At 36.9% G+C, this 15,522-nt stretch overlaps 1 protein-coding gene across 2 annotated transcripts in view; it reads left to right on the forward strand.

Annotated features, from left to right (window-relative positions):
- The window catches only part of LOC124412407 (LIM domain only protein 3-like), a 98,266-nt gene that overhangs the window by 41,791 nt on the left and 40,953 nt on the right, over positions 1-15,522 (forward strand). For both annotated transcript variants that reach the window (XM_046892257.1, XM_046892256.1), the window contains one exon: positions 14,009-14,081. The gene's annotated coding sequence lies outside the window, so the exon portion shown is untranslated. The remainder of the gene's footprint in view (positions 1-14,008; positions 14,082-15,522) is intronic.

The raw sequence follows: 15,522 nt of genomic DNA on the forward strand, positions 1-15,522 counted from the left end.
TGAGGGCTGGAAGACAACGGCGATCGAGTCGAATACTCATGATGCGATTGCGAGTTTGTTATACCTAACTTACTCTCAAAGTCTAGCACACATAGGGAAAATTTTATTTTTATACTTGTGTTGAAAAATTCTGGAAAATGCTTTCATCAATGGTTTAACAACAGCCTTTCCTTACTAGAAAGAAGAAATAATACCAGTCAGATACAGAGTCTTATAACTTTTAACGGCTCGAAGAAAAAAGTGTGAAAGTTTCAAAGAAGAAGAAAAAAAAAACAAAAAAAAAAACAAAAAAAAAAACAACGTCCCGTTTTTAAAACGATGAGAGAAAAATTGGGGTGTGATGAGATCAGTTGAGAGCTCAAAGCGTTTGACGTCGATATGGTGGGAAAATCATACGACTAACGAGACGATAAGGTCGGTTCTAACCATCTTCCTTGCTGAACTGAAAGGTAAAGAAAAAGGGAATATAAAGTGAAAATAATACATGATTCGTGTTCATTTTATCAGCCTGGACAGGTTATGCAGACGCTGATCGATATTGTAATTGTCGCATGTTCTTTAAGATCAACCATCTTTTGGTTCGACTTGCTTGCCATCTGATTGTGAACACGCTTGCACCCTGAGAGAAAATTATTTCGTGACAAATACATTGGAAGTCCGATGACTCGGGATGGTGAAAAACCTCTGATTAAATTCAAATTAACAACCGTTTTGAAAGAGTAAAAACACTGCTATCCAGACAATTCTGACTGATATAAACATTCGAACAGTAACACGGAGACTTCACGGTTTAGAAATATTCGAAGCACTGGTTAATTTAGCAGTTAGATATTACGAAAACGAAGCAATCACGTGACCTTCATCGCAAACTACTAACAACTAAAGTTCCTTTATTTGGATTTGCGTTTCTTGATATTTTTTTTTATTTCTAGAACCGATTCTTTTAATACAATTCTTCACATTTCCAACTTTGCTTTAAGTAGTTTATTATTTATTTTTTTCACCGTACTACGCGGCACTTCATACATCGTCGAGACGTAATTCATTTACCGCTTGTATTACCGGAGATGTAAAATAATTATTTTCAAAACGTAAACAGGTCTTTCATCGCGGTTTAAACAACGTTGGTGTACAGCAGTACCTCGAACGTAGAACCATATCGAGTTTCAGAAAGTGAAAACATCTCGCACCTCAAGTGTGTCTTCAGGGTTATTCCGTTGCTGGTAAAACGCGAAGCGTGGTTGAAAGGATAAGAAAGATTGGAAAAGAAGCCTCCGACGTTGCGGTTGAAGGTGCAAGAGGAGGCTGCAGTGAAGAGGAGCCATGTGGCCAATTTCACTTCGTACCTACTCTACAATATCCTCGTTGACTAAAAAGATGTTGGAACTGATCCCCAGCCTTGAGGCTCCTTCTCCCTTCTCTGCCGGAGCAGCCGCCCTACGCTTCGTAAATACTCGCCACTCTATCTCATTGGTAATATTGTAAACGGTAATTTTACTAATGGCACCGTGGCTCTCGGTACCCGTCTCTGTTTTCTGTCTGCTGGCCGGAGTACCGGAAAGTGAATACGTACGTGCGGTAGGCAGGCATTAATGCATCATCCTGAAGGGCCGCTTCCTACAATTCCGGCCCCACAAATGGTTGATAAAACGTGAGGCCCGATCGACTGAAGTGTTCAACCACCTCATCTCCGTCTCTTTGCCAGCTGATACTATTATACTCTTGTAATCCTGATTGTATTCTTCTCTGCACTCTTGATTTAATTTTTACATTACGCGCACGCCGGTAATGAATGCGTGTAATGTCGGTAAAAAATTACCGGCAGGCATGGAAGGTCGGTAACAAATGTCGCCAAAATGAGATTTCGGTGTACTTCGTAATCGAAAACCAGATCAGCTGACATTTCATCATTTCACCATCAAATCTTATGGGACTAGGCTCAAAATGTGTGTTTCATCACCGCTGAGTGGCATCATACCAGATAGTTAGATCCGTTCAGTGTAACTGTGAGAATTTGGCCAATTTCTGTGGGTGGTAACCAATCTTTAATTTTTTTTTCAAAATTTTGAAAAAGTTAAAAGATGCTCCACTTTTTGCCAAAAGAAGGCATTAATTGTCCAAATTTCACTCTGATCGCTTGAGCGGTATAGGAGTTTTGCTTCCCCGCGTTCTTGAGGTGTACGACGCTTCTTTATAAGCACCTTAACGAAGGTTAGGTCATAAGCCATTGAACGTGTCATCCTGAGTATAAAAAATTGTTTAAATAATGGTCAGGTTAAAGTCTTGCGGAAGAATTATTCTAGTGTACCTACTTCGCACATTTTTTGTCGTCTACGTTTTCCGCTGAAGCCCGAGTGGAGAATGTTGCAAATTTCTGTTTAACAACTGACGTAAACGATTGTATGGAAAGCGTGTAATTGGACTGGCTTCGGTACGGAAAAATGGTACGTTTGCATAAAAAGAAGAAAGAAATAATTGGCAAACAGTGGATATTGAAGGTATTCAATAGATCCAAGACTTGGAGTTAAACGTTATTCTGGGTGTAAGTATTTCTGTTTACTTATTCAACACCACACAAGAGGCGCGTCGGCATCGAGTGAAGTGAGCGTAGGCAAAAGAATAGTCTTGATCTAGGAAAGCCTCGAAATGATATATCTGCGTAATTTATCTCTTATATATATATATATTTGAAACGTTGCCTGCATACTCGTTTTATCTCCCACGAATGTTTGCTCAAAGAATTAGTGAGAGAAAAGAAAATCTCGTTTTATCTGCCGCGAAGAATTAGGTTGCCGAGATTTATACTTGTGGTAACAGAATGTTGCCGTCTTATTGTCGGTTTGAAATATCATTTCGTACACATACTTGTTCGATCTAGTTTTACAAGGTTTTACAATTTTCGAAGCAACGAAACTGATTGATCGTTTTTCGGTAAAAATTTCAGGCACAAATAAAAATGGTAAAATATTTTTTGAAGCGATGTTTTTTTAAGGGTGTCCTTCTCGTCTTACGGTTTACTGAGAGCCTGCATATCATCAAGGAATTGGACGGTTCTGATATGAGAGGAGCCGAGTCTCTTGTCTGTTATCTTTTCTTGAGTTTAGAATTATCTGTTTATTTACCATAGCCTTAGAAAAAGAAAGAAAGAGAACCTGGAGAAGGGAACATAGGAAGAGCAGGGAAGAAGAGAAGAAATGGCCGAACGCACATGCGAGCCCTAAGTTTACAGTCTCCTAAATTTATGGATATTTGTACAAGGTAGACATAACTCAACATGAGACCGACCTTCAACAGATGTGCTCTCTCTAATCGTTTAAATAAACACGGAGTTTACAGGCTCCTCCGATCGGTAAGAAACATTTCGAAAAATTTACACCACCAAGTAAAAAAAAATATACCATTTTCACGGTTTCATTTGGAATTGGTATATAATAATTCAATCAGACGTCCGGATGCACGTTTTTGTTTTTCATTATTCATTTCTCTTCTTCGTGAAAATTTCATGAATTCGATCTTTCTTCATTTATATTGCAAACTATAAATAACTTTTCTATTTCATCTTTCATTTCATTTAATTTCAATACTACAGACGTAATATCTAGCACTTTAACTCTTTTACGATCCTTATCATTAATTAACTCGGTTTAATTGAACATTTATAACCCAATCCAATGCTCAGTTTCTCCGGAATGACTTGAACGAATGAAATTTAACGAACGGTTAGTTGAAAAAAAGGCTTTCAAGTGTATAATCGTCGCTTAAATACGAACGTAAAGAACACAGCGAGTATTCAAATCTACACAACTCGATACTCAATTCTCTAATACTAACGTCGGCATTGCATCTAGGCTTAGTTTCTCCATCAAAATCATCCTCGCGTAGGAAACTTGGCTCGGTTGAGAGCCTCTGTTCGAATACGACGGGTCCTCTCTTCGTCTCTCTTTTTCTCTCGTGATGCGAAGGGTCGCGTCGACGACGCTGAGGACCACGTATTAAATACTGGCCTCGTTAAAAAATTCTCGAAGGCGAGTCACGATTGGCCGTCGTCTACCTACCGATATCTCTGTCGCACCGCTGCGCTGGTTGACTTTGTGCCGCGGTAATTGACCCTAAAGCAGCAGAACCAGGAGAAGGCTTGCAATTCAGCCAAACTATTCCGTTCTTCTCCTTTTTTCCGCCGTCGGCTGATCGTCGTCTCAAATTCTGTGCGAGGATCGACAAAAACTTATCGAATTGTCACGTCATCTCATCACGAGTTGGTTATTTTTTCAAACCAGACTTTTCAACTTGAAATTCTAACCTCCCTAGCTATTTTCAAAAAATTTTGCATTCAATTGTAAAAGAAATGAAAAGAAAATTTAATCAACTAATTTTTCACATTTTTTTTTACTTCAAATTTCGTTTGTCACGGTTTAAGATTCAAGTTACGATGAAAATTGAAAATTGAGTCACGCGGAATCTCAAGTCTTACTTAACCACCGACGCAGCTGAGTGAATATTACGATCGTGAAAATGGTTGAGTCAAGTACGGTATAATGTTTGGCTAATATTCCTATAAGGTTAATATAAAAGTTTTCAACCCTGCTCTACGAGCTGTGCACACAGGGAGGGGATAGTAGAGCAGACCAACAATTTCCTCCCGGATCGGGTCGGGTTAGGGTCGGGTTATGAGCTCGCTCAGGATAATTTTATCTATAGTTAAGACCCCTGGATGTCTGGCTTACTACGCCACTTACGCACCATACCTACCTCGGCTTAACCATTTCAAGCAACTTCGCGCAGCTTTTTATGCCAATTAACAGTCTTTCATACGAGTGCAGAATAAATTATTATTATTATCACGGAGATAATTTTCAAAGATTATTTTTTCGAGTTATGAATCTCTACATGCACGTGTATCGACGAGAGAATAAGAAAGAAATATTTCTGTCGAATCTCAACAATCATTTGAGAGAAAAAATCTCAAGATTTGTTGCGAAAGATTTACGAAAGGGTTAATTAACTAACGCGATGATTTACTTTGGAAATTTTTAAGCATTAAATTTAGAAACTTTTCTGGAATTTTGAATCTATATCTCCGACTGCAGAAATTTTTGGAGATTATCGTTAATCTGAATTCTTATCAGGTATAATCGAAACTTCAATCCACATCCAAACTCTCATCGTTATTATTTATCTGTTACTTTCTTTTTAGTTCCCGCGTAATTTCCTCAAGTTTGAAATCCTTCGAAGTACCTTGCTTCTTCCTAATAATCATATCTCAAGTTTTCATTCGTCCCAGTTTTCTATCGGTCCTCTAATTTTCACCGTGAATTTACAGTCTGCAGTTTCGAGCGTGACATTCGAATCCTCAAAAACGACGACTGATGGATAAATTAGGTATATATAATTAAACACACGTTCCGTACGCGTATATACATGGGTGTACTTCGTCACGTTAGATCGCAGCATGCAGCGTCGCTAATATCGGGCAAGAGGTTGTATTTCCATCAGCAGTCCGTAAATAATTATCATTCGTAACGGTGTTATTTCGCGTCGAACGAAAATTCCAGAGGAGGGCAAAAACTTGCCCACGCATTAGATCCGCGATTATTTGCCGTGGCGGTGTTTATTAATCTGAGTTATAAAAGAAAAAGGAAAGGAAAAAAAATCGTGGCTATTCCAAAATCCCATCATTCATTTTAAAGTTCTAATAAAATGGGTAGGATCGTTACGACAGAGGTTAATATATTGTTTAAATTTAAAAAATATTTTATTATCATTACTGCTGTCGATACTACGTTTTTATGAGGCTGAAGTTATATCAAAAAATTATTATCGCTCAATTGCAAAATGACTGTTGGCTCTGAAAAAAATTTCAGACATTCCTAAACATGCCAAGTAATCATTTTTACTAAATACGAATCGTTACAGTAACGTTACTAACTTCATTCTCACACATTTTCTGCTCGTCTTAGTAACTTTAAATCTGTTGGCTCAAGGATCGTACGCAGTAAACGAAGAACTGAAAATTTCTCTCGATGTATGACGAAGAGCTCTATTTGGAAATGTATTCCAGAAGCCGGTTCCTAATGGGGAAAAATGAGCTCGTTATAAACGAGGAGCACTTGACGAGGCCGGGAATTAGGAGGCGGGCATGAGTTAACACCAAAACCCTCCAGCGCAGCCTCTTCATCGTCGGGGCATAGACGCCTTTCACTCACTTCGGTGTCATGGCGCGTCTGCAGACATCCGTCTTCCCATTTTTCACTTTTTTTACTTTTTTCTCTTTTTTCTCCATCTCGCTCTCGTGCAAACCCCATTTTTACCACTGATACGAATTTTACGTGGGACCGAGTCGCCGAGTCCTGCAGCGGTCGAAACTTGAATCCTGAATTTTAATTAGGCTCCTTCCAAGATTCTACTCAAGAGAGAAGATTGGACAAATACTTGCTCGGTGTTTAAGGCGACTCTTGGGTTTCACTGGTTGGAAGCATTTCCCTTGTGTCACTAATAATCGTCACACTTTGATTGATAAGATTGCTTCGTTTCTTTTTTATTTGTGCAGGATGTATACAGAGAAAAATATTGATTCGTCAATCGATAAATAATATATCTTCGATGTAAATAAGATCAGGCGATATCAGGCTAAAAAAGTTTTTCACTTTCTCTGTTCCTGGAAATATTTTCAACGTCATTCAAATCCGATTGAAACTGATTTTATTGCAAAGGATTTATTCAAAATTCTTTGATTGGACAGACAAATTGAAAAAAGGAATCGACCAAAATGAATTTCATTCGATCAATTTCACCTGATGCTCTGATATTTTGAAAATTTTAAATTAATAAAAGCGCGTCCTCATTTTTCGTCTGCCAATAAAACGGACTGAAGCCCAAATGTACGTGATATTACATACAATATAAAGTGAATTTTTGCTGAGAACGATTACAAAAACAGTTGGACGATTTCATTGTTGTAATGATTTCTTGATCACCCCGTTAATAATTTTCTATTTAAATAAACACCATGTGATTCGAGAAAAAATAAATAAATAAATAACTACACCACAAAAATTCGGCTTATTAACAATAAGTGAAACCACGTTTATTTGAATGAACAGAATATTTCTTTCGCCATATTTATTAATTCCTACATACTGTGTGCGTATCTTTTTTTTCAATTATTTCACTGTTCAAAAACGTTTCTTTTTGAATTTTTTCGCCATACGTTCGGGCGAATATGAATATGAGGATATACTGATTGTGAGGCAAGTTCGTGAATGATATCGTTAACGGATCGTATTGTGTTTTTCGGAGAGAATATAACCTGCGTTTGGTATATATATCCGCTTGAGATTTGATATCCAGTTGGGTTTGAATGAAAGTTTGATGCGGTGTTACGGGGCTAACGAAAATAACAATAATAACAATAATAATAACATCAACAACAGTGGTTAATAAAAAAAAAAAAAAAAAAAAAAAAAAAACAATCAAACATCAAGTATTTTGTACATCACGAATAAGTTTCAGGCGACAATGGGTGTGTTTAATTGTGAGTAACGCGATACGTGTGTGCCATATGCAAGTAATAAGTAAGTAGCTCGATCTGTCGGGGATTTTTTCATAAATTTTATACACAAGAATACGGGGTTGGGGATCGCGAATTTGTGTGCGAAACAGGCGTTATACTTTCAGACTGACAAACGCACACACACACACACATACACACATACGCGTACACACGCACACGGAAACCTATATAATATATAGCTGCAGAGATCCGGTCGAGTTGTGGCGTTGATTGCGCCACAAAGGGTGCAATTATGCTTGGCCCTGCAGCAATCACGGGCCATTCTGCGATTCCAACGTTTGACCTGCCCCCCCCCCCTGCCTTGCCTTGCCTTCTCTTCCCCTCCATCACCTCTCGCCCTTCCTTCGCGTCTTTTTATTTAAATACAACCTTCAATGCCATCCGTAGTCAATGCAATTTAAACCTTCGTCGGTGGGGAGGTGGGAAAAATGTGGTAATGAACGATTGTGGGTACAAGGAATGTTGAAGAATTAATGAAAACCGTGTGAAAGAAAGAAAAAGATAAATGGAGAGAGAGAGAAAAGAGAAGAGAAAAATTTTTGTGCCACATGTGTCGTATCGATGATTTATTTACTTTTTTTAAAACTTTTTCTGATAATTTATAACGTATATAAATATTATATAGTTATATGTATTGTAACTGAAATTTCAGACTACTTTTTACGGTTCAAAGTTCAATTGCAATTCTCTAGTACCTACTTCGAAATTTAATACTCGTCTTATTAGTGAGAAATTATTTATTTGGATTGTTTATCTGTTGCCACATTTCTTTACATAATTTCACAACTCAGTTCTTTACACTTTCACAACTCAGATATATTCATTTCTGTATTTTTATCTTTAGAAGTTGTGATTAAATTGTATAAAAAAAATTACATTTTACACACGATTTCCTATCGACGACATGTTAAAAAATATCCAATTTGCAATAATTAATTAACTACACAAAAACTGCACGGCGGATCTTTTTCAAAAAATCATCTTATACCGTTATTTTGTAACACGTTTTATTATCAAAATCGATACATACGAAGCATTTCTATTGCCAATAAGATCCATCATTTCGTTCGGTGACATATTTAGCGCCACCTATGATATTAAAAAAAAAAAAAAACGACCAAACCGAATTACTTCAAATTCGCAGACTGTTTTCTTGAATAGTCAATCCTCTTTATCATGATTTCATTTTTTCTGTTTTCAATCCCTTAAAAAAAAAAAAAAAAAAACAACGGGCCACCCTTTGAAATCGAAATTCGGCTTTCCGTTCAAAAACTTGTTACATTATTTGAATACTAAAGAAAAAAAAAAAAAAAAAAAGTAGCAATTGTGTCGAAGAGAATAAACTATCCTAGAATACTTACACGACGAAACTCAAAGTAAATCGATTGAACCGTTTTTGAGATATGAACGTCATAGTGCGAAATCTTTGACGTTATTGTCAACAACCACGCTTTCGGTATGTATTATAGCCTCGTAATTATCCGAGGAAGCGGTCCATTAGTCCGAGCTGAAGCAACTAATACAACACTCTGGGAGGTCCCTCGGAAGCGAAGGGATCCCCGGACTCCGGGGGGCCTTTGGGCCCCTCGTACCCCCGTTTGGAAGGCCGCATCGTCTCGGGTCAGGAGTGTCAAGTCGAGTCTCTTTCCTTAATTGAGTTTTTACGGTTCTGAGTGCTTCTTAGCGGAGGTCTGCGTCATGCGCTCGCCTATCATTACGATACATCCAAAGACCCTCGTTTTCTATACACGTTCGTTACATTTGCTTGGAAAAACGATTCATTTTCATACGATACACATCCTATTAGGGAATTCTTTAACGACGCGCCAGTTTTTTTTTCCCGCCCTTGGGGAGAAAAAGACTTTCAAGATAATTATACGAGTCGATGTCATTTTAAATATATATTAGATGAAGTAGGTGCTTTTGGTTTGAATTTCGTTTGATTCGTTGACTTCTCTTCATTTTTTTTTTTAAAGATCTTTTATTTAAACGATTTTTTTTTCACAAGTATTCATATTCGAATGAATCAATTTTTTGTGGTAGCATTTTTGGAGAAAATGGTAATTTCGATGATCCTTTGAACATGTGTAATGTTTAGAAATTATTGTTTAAAAAACGACAATATTCACTTTGAACGAATTTAATTGTCCGCTCAGAAGTCATAAATTGAATGCATAAATTTTTCAGATGCGATTGTTTATTGTTTCAGTACCTAATAATATGTCTTGAAACTATCCAAGTCGTAAAATAATTTATTTATAATACAAACCGGAAAAACAAATCAATCGTTCGTTAAAGTTTTATATAAATCTAAATTATTAGCAGTGATATCGCTAATTTTTAATTGAACTTTTGATCAAAAATTTCTACGATGTAAGATTTAAACATTATAGTTGTTTCTTTTTCTTAAATTTACACTTTTTAAAAAAATGTTGACCAATTTTTTTTAATTTCACCTCATCCACTCGACATATGATCCGTTTTAAATACACAATTTCTGGAAAAAAATCGACAAAATTATCGTTTATCAAATCGTGTCGCGAGATGACAACGATATCACGTGATTTTCTGTAACGCGGTGGATATTCCGTCAACTTCTGGTATATTGTTTGCACGATGCAGCGGGTCAATGGGTATGCCATGAGACGACCGAACGTTCATTTCATGGAGCATAAAATTAGTTCTTCTTCATCTCCTTCTTCTTCTTCTTCTTCTTCTTAGTCTTCGTCTTCGTCTTGTTCTATTTCGCGGTTACGGAGTTTAGTAAAACAGGATGTCGCCGTGACGATATAATTTAAGCGTTGGTTTATTGTATAAAAGGCCTCGCTGGCTGCTAGTAGAGCCCCTAGGGATATATTCCAGATGTCCCTGGTCTCAAAAGAATTTCAAGTCAACTTACCAGGCCACGTTGCCCAGATGCAGAAAGGCGTCTTGAAGCCCCCTAATCTCTCTCTCTCTCTCTCTCTCTCTCTCTCTCTTTGTCTCCACCACCCAGTCTTAAAGTACTTGTGTGGTTATGTATTATAAAGAGAATGGAAACTTGCCTTCCGGAAGCTCCATAACCGCGACAACTTTGTACGCGCGAGCTTCTTTGAAGTTGAGAAATTCATTCCCGGTTTATCATCGCCACGTTTATGTGTAGCTTTTGCGAATTCAACAAGCGTAAAGATCACTAGTGAAAGGCTAATTTATTGCAGTTAAGCATTTATTGCGGTGAATTTTGAGACCAGTTTCTTTCAAATTCGTTTTCTCTTCTTTTCTTCGAGTTTCGTACTTTTTACTGGACTAAAAAAACTCTGCGGTTGTCTTACGTACACTTAAGTTTGGAAATTTACTCACGGGTGAAAGTTGTTTTGATTTAGCACCGTCCGCAAAAAAAAAAAAAAAAAAAAAAAAGTCAAAGTTACAAAAACATCTATTCAGGAAATTTTCTTATTTTCAAGTGAATAATCGCTTAACCAAGAATTGTTTATTCCAATCAAATCAATGAAATAACTTTTAACTAACAAATTTTCATCAGTGATGTTTAATTTTAATTTTTTTTCTTCTTCCCTTGGGGAAAGCCTAATTTTGTTGAAACTTTGTAAGAAGCTGTATGTAAGCGATGCAACGGCGAAGATATATTTTGAAATTATTCTATCTCATCCGAGACTTCCTGTATTGAAATAATTAATCAAAATAAAATACGATACGAGATATCTCATACGCAGTAGATTAGAAAAAGAAAAAGAAATTTAAAAAAAATTTTCTCCCACATTTACGTTGTTATCTAATTCTTCTCTTTCACCATTTCCGGTCTTGTAATACCTATGTATGTACATGCAATAACGAGGCAAAAGCGCGGTTTACTACACGACTGTTGATGTTATTCTTTCATGACAAACGTACGTTATTGCACGTTTCACGCTGGGGTAAGTTTTATTTGCTTTTTCTACATCTTCGCGCGTATTAAGTTTTACCGCCATCCGGCGGGTGGCTGTTGTTGTTTGAAAGCTTCGGTGTCAGGCTGCAGGGATCTCGCAGTTTTAAGTTGGGAGCCAATTGTCAAAATATAGAGGAATTCGGAATACACTCTATGCCTCATCCCTAAAAACCACACCCCTCGAATCTCTCGACAAATATTAGCACGTGTTTCACCCTGAACCGTCGGTACACATATAACTATATATATACGTCTATACCTACTCATCCATACCCGAAAAAGGACCGGATTTCGACGGGATATCTCACTGCATTTCCTGCAGGGATAACCTGAGAAAATATACCGATTATTCCCTGAGGACTTGGAAAACGACAGTTGACAGCCCTTCATTTTCACCGAAGACCCTTAAGATATGGTAAAACCTTTGTCGGATTTACCAGGAACCTTGGACTGAGTCGTTATAAAATTACAAGAAATTTCTCTTCTCACGTGCTGTGGGAAATGAAACACCCTGCAATGTGGTGGGCAAGTTTTTCTTTCTTCAAGATACGCTCGGTCATTAACACGCAAAATATTACTTATTTTAAGAAACATTTTTTTTTCATAATGTAAACGTTCTTTTCTTTTAATATTATTCTCGCCATGCTGTAACTTAATTTGAGCATGATATAACTTAAATTGGAAATAAGATGTGGAAAATTTAATTACGTCATGGTTAGTAAATTATTATGAACAATTGAAACTGGACGAAAATATATATTTGAAGCTAATCTGATGAGTGGAATCAATTTAAAAATAGAATATCTCATTCTTTGACGCGATTGAAGAGTTTTGTATTTTAGGATTTTTACAGAATCAATTTTCCACGACTGGGGTACAGTTATTCAAATTAATTTCCTTGTAATATCGTTCTCTTTTTTTTTTCTCTTCAAGTTATCGAATTTCAATCAGCTTTCATCGCAGACGCGAATTTATCGCAAAAAATAATCGAACATAATTCGATGAAATTGGTAAAAATTAATCGATCAAACGATTATTTCGTATTTTCTCTAAACAGCCCATTTGAAACCAAAAGTCGTAAGTTTCGTAAATTCTTCCAAAATTTCATAATTTAATCGTTTCATTGAAAATATTTTTCAACATCAGGTGAAAATATTCATTTATCTTTCCCTAATTATATCGAATACGCACTTAGTAAGTAAGACAATGATAATAACTGGTACTTTAATCACTTAAATTGATATTCTATCGCGTCGTTGATGAGAGTGAGAAATACAAAAACCGATCGCGATAAAAAATAATTCGATTTAGAGGAAAATCGTTTATTTTCCTTCATTCTTAGACTGCGAATACGAGCTAATAGTATCTTTAAATTTTATTTCTAGTTCTTTCAAATTTGTTTCCTGCCTCCCCAAGAGACTGTGTGACGTCACGTGGAGAACGCTCTCGGTAATGAGTCGAGCGTTTCGAGTTAGCTCGAGGGAGGGTGGGGGTGGTATAGGAAACGTGTGGAAGGAGATGAAGCCGCGGGCGGAAGGAGGGAAGAGAGCGAAAGAGAAATATAGTGGAACGAGGATATTGCCTGTTGGGTGATTTATCTAGTAATACTGGCCGACAGCCGCGAGCCGCCCAGCCGGCAGGCCAACCACCAGGCCACCTTGATTCTCACAATTTTTACACCCCTTTTAGCCCGCTCTGAGGGGTGAGTCGACGTCCACCGACGCCAAAGCCGGGTTGCGAGACGGTGGAAATTAAAAACTCACTTTATTATATACGCGTCTCATTCCGCAAACCGAGAACCGCGCCACCCCCACGCAGGAATTAATATGAGTCCAGCAGCCCAGGGTTGATGGAACGAATATTATTAAACTTGTCCCACCGTCACGGTGTGTGTCTATCCCGTGGGGTGAATGTTTTATACGTCACAATGCGATCAGTTGTTGTGATGTTCTTGTCGATGGAAATTGGTGAACTTGAAATCATTTGGAAATGCTTGGGAGTGATGGAAGGAAGGTGAAAGTAATGTGAGGAATTTTTTAAAATGGGGTTGAAATCGGAGAAACAGGTTCAAAAAACCATGAGGAAATATTTACTTCGATACTTTAATGGAGCATGAAATTCCACGAACTTGTTATAAATTCTCGTGTGATTTGAATAAAAAATTTTAAAACGCTGGAATCTGAGTGGAAATTGAGATGAAAGATTTTAGGTGAATTTGAAAATATCGAATCTTGGAGAATTGATGATTTATTTCTCTCTCTTTTATTGTCAGTGAAAATAAGTAAGCACATAATTCTTGTACGTAAATAATTATTGTAGTTGGTTTATCGTACCGAACAGTGTCATAAAATTTTTGAAATTCAACCCGAGTTTTTTTTTTTTTCTTTTCTTGCCTCTCTGTCGTCGAAATACGGGTTTTACCGGAAATGAAAAAGACGTCAAGTTTTTATACCACAACGTTGCGAGTGTAAGGTGAATGGAATATGGTTACAATTTTTCTTCTTCAATTATTTCAGATTACTTTTTGATGGGGCTAAACACCGACCTCTCCAGGAGAAGCGAGAACTATAACTGAGTCTACACTGGCCGGTGAGTGAACACCTGTAAATTGTAACGCCTCCATAAAAGACGCGGCTTCATTTTCAAATTATCATCACGCTGAAAATCGTAAAACGAATGAAAATAGCAAGATAAAAGAAAAACCGACTATTTTTTTTTTCGAGTCTCGTGTGACAAAATTTTAGTTTTTGATGTTTTAAGAGCCCACTCCAAAGGATAGCTCGAAAAAATTTTTTTAAGAGATCGCTCAAAATTTTTTTAAATGTCAAAAATCGTCAAAAAATTAAATTAAGAAAATTATATTTTCAGTATTTTGTTTGATTTTTAATTCATGTCGTGGTGTATTGTCATCGATTCTTTTTTACTAAATTGAAGAAAAAAAATTTATGAAATTTTAATATGAATATTAAAAGGTCGCTCGAAAAAATCTGAAGAACTGCACCAGAAAATTGAAAAAAAATCATGAGCGACGTTTCGAAATTCAAATTTTGAACTGAAACTTTCGGAAACTTGTTTTTTCTTTGTCTATAAGACTATAAAAAAAACGATTTTTGACGATTTCTGACGTTTTAAAAAATGTGGAGCGATCTCTTATAATTTTTTTTTGAACTGTCCTTTGGAGCGGGCTCTTAAGACATCAAAAACTAACATTTTGTCACACGAGGCTCAAAAAAAAAAAATGATCGATTTTTTTGCACCACCCTAATATATATAATATACGTACCCCGTAGCTTGATGACACATCATCCCCCTCAGTTCGTCTTATTAATGTCAATAAGGCAATTATTGTCGCCTGAATGTGATGGGAAGGCATTTCACTCATATCCCACTCTATCCAACTTACTTGCTCTCGAATATAGCGAAGGATTCGAACAATTCCAGGCTCTCCTCTCTATCAAATTTCATCCGAAACTCAATAACCGGCGAATAATCAATCACTCAAAAGCATACGAAAATCAGCAGCAAAAAAGTAATTCACAAAACTTTACCTACTTTCAAACGAGTCAAAAAATTACGTTCAATTTATATTTATATTCAAATTTATATGTCAATTTTTTTATTCGGTTATTGGATCAAAGCTGTTGACGAATTTCGATGTTTTCCTTCGATGTAATTTAACGCGGTTTTTTGTAAATTTAAAAAATGGTTTTAAAAAATTTTCACCCAATGAACAACGATCATTATCTTTGAAAATACTATTAAATCGTAACAGGCAGGTATAAATAACAGACTGACTGGGGATTTCGGGGCAAATTACTTCCCGTTGGAAAGCACGTTGGATCGAGGGTTGTTCGTTTCGCGAGCGACTCGAATCCGTCGCTATTTGAGACCGAACGGGGTCGGTCTCAATAATAATGTGGACCGAGGGAGGGTCCCGGGTCTCCACTAAGCAATATCCCTCCCCCCTTTCCGCTCACATACCTACCTGTTCATATTATTGGTGTGTATAGAGGCACCCCCGAGCAATTTA

The sequence above is a fragment of the Diprion similis genome, chromosome 11 (assembly GCF_021155765.1).
Source record: "Diprion similis isolate iyDipSimi1 chromosome 11, iyDipSimi1.1, whole genome shotgun sequence".
NCBI classification, from domain to species: Eukaryota; Metazoa; Arthropoda; class Insecta; order Hymenoptera; family Diprionidae; genus Diprion; species Diprion similis.